Consider the following 6306-nt stretch of genomic DNA (forward strand, 5'->3'; position numbering starts at 1 on the left):
ACATTGCTGGCTCACGTTCAGCTTGGTGTCCACCAGGACCCCAGGTCCTTTCCTGCCAGGCTGCTTTCCAACTGAGTGGCCCCCAGCATATATTGGTGCCTGGGGTTGTTCCTCCTCATATGCAGGACTTGTTGAACTTCATGAGATTCCCATCAGCCCATTTCTCCAGCCTGTCAAGATCCCTCTGGATGGCAGCATGACCCTCTGGCGTATCAATCACTCCTCCCAGTTTTGCGTCATTGGCAAACTCGTTGAGGGTATGCTCTGCCCCATCATCCAGATCATTAATGAACACTCAATAGATATGGTGTTACTCTTTTTCTTCCAGTATACTCAGAAGCAAAGGAGGAAAGTTTTGTCTTCTAAGCAATGTCTTCCATCTAAAGTCTAGATAAAATATTTTACGTGTGTGAATGACTTTGCCGAATGTTATCAGGCAAAAACAAGAAACCTGGGGAGAAATTATGTTTACTGGGACTGAGAAAAATTAAAAAGGCCCAACAAACCCAAAATTTTTACCATCCTGGAGGTAATTAATCAGATATTTCTAAATATCTGATAAATATGTATCTTTAATAACTCATTCCAATATAAGGAAATTATGGGGGGGGGGGGTGTTAAAAAAAAGGTCTTTTTCCTTGTTTGATACTAACTTATTACATAGACACATTGTGTTCTGCTGAATTCACAGGTCAACTTTGAGTTTTATTGGAAATCCTGCATAATTTTCCATCTTTAAAGCTACTGGTATGTGTAGAATGCTTCTGGGTTTTTGAACAGATGTAGAAGGAAAATGAAACAATTTCTGAGCACGTTGCTGGATTAACAAAATTAACAGAGATATATAATCTCAGACTGAGTTTAAATGGTAAACTGGCCATGAAGTGTACTCCATAAAATTAAGCAAAAAAATAAGTACAAACTGCAATGGACTTGACCCTAAAATAGACACAAAACATTGCACAGCAGGAAAGCAATAGTAATAGTGATCAATTATTTCAGAGAGTAACAGTTTTGCATGACTTGTAAAATATATAAATGGTAGGTCAACTAGGAAACAGCATTTGGACAATGTGTGCTTTTGTAGGGAAACAGAGTTGCAGCATATACACATGTGGTTCATTTACCAAAGGATATCTGAATAACCTTGCAAATGACAACACACAGTCCACTGAAAAATTATAGCAGCTCTCCAGCTGTTTAATTTAGGATATGATAAATGGCATGCTGTTTGGATTTCTTTACAACTAGAAAGGATGAGATTCAAAATCAAGCTGAATATCTGCCTGCTCTTTCTGTAATTTCACAGTAGGGTTATCAGAGACTATTCAGTCTGGACTAATTGAAGAAAAGTTCAGTGCTTGGAAATAGGTATCTGTGAAGTAATGTTTCATTTCATTTCAACCAGGAAGACAAATTGTTCTTTGTCTTATACTTGAAATAATCACAGTATCATCTCTACAGAAAAGAGGTAATATGTGAGAATACTCAGTTAAGTGTGATATGTGGTAAGTTATCCCTATGAAGCTTAATGCATTCTTAAAACAGGAATTACATGAGACATTTGAGAACTGTAATGCCATTCCTTACCAGCTGTGGTGCAATGGCAGGACTGATAAAGAAATGGAGGACATAGCAAAATAAAGTCATGGGTCACAGTAAACAAAAACGTTTTTACATTCTTGGGAATGGCAAACAGTTCTGCAGTCTTTTTGTTTCATAATTTTATATCAATATCCAGTAATCATGATTCTATTTTATAAAAGCCTAGAACATACAGTCTACCCGTATCTCTAATGAGTTAATACCAAGAAGGGCATAGACAATCCAAAAGCAGGATATCTTTGAAGAAACTATACATAGAAGAGAAGTCTGGATTCGCTAAAGGGAGATGCACTTCCTGGATATCTATTTCTAAACTATAATGATATGAGGCTTTTCACACTTAGAAGTAAAACCATTTTGACGGGTTTGAAGAATTCTCTTTCCATCTTTATTAAAACCTTTGTTTAGAAGTGCTGATGCCTGTTTTCACACAATGATTGGACTTTAACCCATCAAGAGCCAGCAGTTTGAATAAAGTTTATAATCACCATCTAAAACAGAGTTTATGTTTAGTATCTTTTCATTATCAGCTGATAGCTTCCAGATACTTTCACTCTCCATAGAGTTAGATGAAGCTATTTATGGGTATTGAGATGAAAAATTGGGTGATATTTTCTGCTATTTTCAGATCTATTTCAAAATGTCTGAAATTGTTACCAAACTAATAGAAAGGCATTTTCACAGGGATATGTCTCTGCTTGAAATGGCTGGTTCCTAGCACTAAACAGATACACAGAGTAGCACAAAATAATAGTGACCTATTATTTGTCTCCATTCTTTATATTTTTGTCATCTTTGTATAAGGGAGTACAAGATAATTAAACTCTAAGTCTTTGATCCTTGATCCTGGCTGCAACAGAGCCCAAGAACTGAAGAAAGAGTTTTTACCAGAACTAACAAATTATGACATAAAGAAAGTGCAAGATTTCAGGAAAATTCTTATCTGCTCAATTATGGCAGGTCATACTCTACTGCCGTAGCTGTTGGAAGAAGTGTTAACACAAAAGACCTATTTCACACTCTCAGAAATCAGATGGCTTCATTGTTTAAACTTGGCCAAGAAATAATAAAAACTGACTGCCAAGTGCAGCAGCAACCACAGGTGCACATCTGGGTCTTACTCAAATCTCATTTATACCTCTGTAAATTAAAAATAACTTGATCGAGATCAATACATTTAGAGCAATTTAAAACCAATGTAAGACTATAATTAGGCCAGTTATTAAAAAAAATAAAAATGTATCTAGTAAGAGTATATCTGGCATAGATTTTTTTTCTACTCTTCCTGACTCATTTCCTAAATCCTAAAGATATATTTGTGTAACATTTATTAAATGCCAAATCATGGTATAGTATAGATTAAATTCTTTTGTTTGAAGCTCTCCAGTCCTAAATCAGCTAGAAGACAATATATGCTTGGTTGCTTTAAAACAGATTTTGATATTCCACAGCTCAAAATTATATAAATGGCAATTTCAACTCTAGATGAGACCTGCAATGAAAAGACATGTCAGAGGTCAGATATAGACAAATACTTGAACCAGCAATAAATAAAATATTTCATTTCACCTGAAAAGGTATGTTTATATTACACCTATGCTTTGACCCCTCACTTGAATACTGTTCATTCAGTCAAAAAAGCTTCCCTTAATGAGTAACATGTGTTGGCAAGTCGGCACCACTTCATATACCAATATAGCCATTATAGTCATACCAGTTTCTGAAACATGTGGAAGAAATGATGCACTGGTCTATATTTCAAAATATCTTCACTCTTTGGTAAACATTTATTTTGTACAATTATAAATATTTATATTGACTAAGCTCTCTGGTAATTGAAGACTTCACTCCTAATAAAAACTCTCTGCACACTTTCAGAGAAAGCATCAACCATCCTTGTAGCCATAATCCCCCAATTTTGGGGCCCTTTCAAGTGATGTGTCCTGCCTTAGTCTTTCAATATGTGCACACAGACAATATTCAAATGTAAAACAATTTATCTCACCTCCTATCTTTCACTCCTTTGCTTACCCTAAATCAGTCAAACAATCAATTAGCCCATTATTAAAGTATAACTACAGTAATAGTTGCAGCACAGTTGAATCTGAATTGTAATAAGATACTTTACAAAGGCTACATCTCACACCTTGGGCTGGGGATTACAAGGGTAGGCATTCTTCCTATGCATACCACTTCATAAATGATTCAGAGCATTGTTTAGTATTTTAGAAATACAGAGTCATATCTTTTAAAAGCATACAGTTAGTAGCCAGTTCCAGGAAGACAAATTCTATTTTTCTAATATGAATTGAAAAGTAGCCATGTGGTTTTCATTCAAGCTTCACCAATTGATTGTTATCTTTTCTGGAGATAAACTGCTTGCTATAATTAATGCTGCCCCCAGGTAGTTGTAAAATTTACAAATAGCATTTACTCAACGTGTCATCATAGGTCTCACTGGCCATGATAGCAGCATGGGGTCACATTAATACAGATTAAATGATCTTGAAAAAAATCTTCAGTATTAAATTTATCTCTCCAGCTATTTTCTCTTACAAGTAAGTCTGTTGTAGAAGTAGGGAAAAGAAAAACCCCACCAAATGCAAATAATGTTTGTCATCTTTCAATTGTCTTGAATTGCCAAAGTGCTATTCATACCTATATTTGTCTTTATTTTATATGGATCAGGCTTCATCTTTCAAGTGTTGTAAATCCATAAGGTTTTTCAATGCAGTATTTAAAGTTCCCGCTAGAGTACACTGTATTTAAATGGCTGCTCACACAGCCAAAACACTTGTTCAACTGTCTTCTTGGTTTCAACAGTATGCACTTCACTATTCTTTCCAGTCCATCACATCTCATCTCTGCCACAGCAATATAAAATTAATAATACTAACGTTTAATTTGCTCTTTTTACTGTACCTGAAAGCACAAGGATGGGGTAAAGCATCTTGTTTTCATCCCAGTTACCAGATGAAAACTGAAAAGCTAGTGGATATGTTTACAGAGTTTTTGCAGCCTCCTGGAGTAGTTGTAGAGGTCTGCTCAGGCCAAAAAGAACAACACAGTACATACCCAGTATATCTGATATCTATCTAGACACAGCTGACGTCTGTGAGGAGCTGTCACTATTGAAAGCTACAATTTAAACCATGCCCAAATTTTACTCCAGAGATAGCGAGTTGACTCTCTCAGAACAGAGGAAGCCCAGGAGTTAACCAGCATGAGTGTAATTTGCACAGTCAATGGACCAATGCCCTGGAGCAAAACTGGGAAAGAAACTGACCGTATGGACACACTCATTTCTTCATGCTTTGTCTTCAAGCCACAGCCACTACCTTGGAATTTAAGACAACATTTAAGATACCTGCTAAAAACTATGAGGTAATTGATACACAAAGCCAGTGACTGAATTAAAATGAGAAATCTGGTGGGTCTTAAGGAGCTTTAGTTACTTTGGCTAATTGGTGAGAAAATGAGTAGCTCTTCTGAAGGCTAAATGGCTGAAGAATCAGCTCTCCCAGGAACCAAGGGCAATCTCATGCTTCTTCAAAGTACAAGATGTAGATAACATCTATTGTTTTCTCTAACAGAAATATACAGAACAATGAACTTTTTTCTAGATATGTGTGCATATAACATAATATTCATAAATATTTCTACTGCTGGGGAGTGAAAGAGAAAATATGTTGTTGAAAGATTCAGACACATCTGTGACAAAATCACCTACATAGCATAGACTATAGAACAAGTTAAGACTACATATCTCCTTTCCAGTCCTCAATACAATGTCTACATAACCTCATTTCCCACCCTTACAGTTTTATCTCTGTTATGTTCCCAAGTGCGTTGCAATAACATCTTCATAATCTAACTTAGTACCGCTAAACATCACTTCTATAAAAATTAGCAGCTGCACTGCTTATTAAATAGTTATTTTTTATGTAAGTGGGATTTTGCACTGTTGATAATCACTGTCCACCGGCAAAAAATGGGACATTAAAACCACAGCAGTCATGTAGGCATCATTTCAGTAATGACTCATGCCATTGCTCTGGTGTTCTGACCTCACTGTGCCTCCCTAGATCAAGTCTGGCATTATGACACTGATATCTTTAACACTAACAGCCCTCTTGAGACCAATTGAGGCAGCTTGAGATGATCTCAGAATATTCAACATCCAGGTCTTGAATAGCTTCTGATTCATGAGGAGGATACTTCTGACAGTCAAGCACTATCCTCCAAAGTGAGCTCTAAGTCTCAGAGGTGGTTAGAAAGTGAAAAAGGTAGGCAGAAGTCAGAAAAGCTTGAGCCTTCTTTATATGACACTTGGCCTGGTTAATGTTAGTGAATACGTTATGGGCCAATAGAGCAGTCACTCACAAATTCACAATGCTCTGATTTTGTATTCTTCCCATGAGGTTAGGATAGCTTTGTTAGTTCAACTTTACAACTACAACAACAACAACAACAACAAAAAGAAAAAGAAAAAGACAGGTGCGATTTAGAACACACATAGGTTATTCATTGCATTGGTGAAGAGACAGAAAATATGAGGTTTTTCAACCTTCTTTTTATGTAGCTCAAGGCCTTGACCAAAATGAAAGCTGCAGTGTACTTGCCCTTATACTAATAATGAAGACATTATACCTGAAATACAGAAGTTAAAGCAGGATAAAATCAAGAGGGGGTTTTTTTGCA

Source organism: Aquila chrysaetos, chromosome 14, assembly GCF_900496995.4.
Source record: "Aquila chrysaetos chrysaetos chromosome 14, bAquChr1.4, whole genome shotgun sequence".
Classification (NCBI taxonomy): domain Eukaryota; kingdom Metazoa; phylum Chordata; class Aves; order Accipitriformes; family Accipitridae; genus Aquila; species Aquila chrysaetos.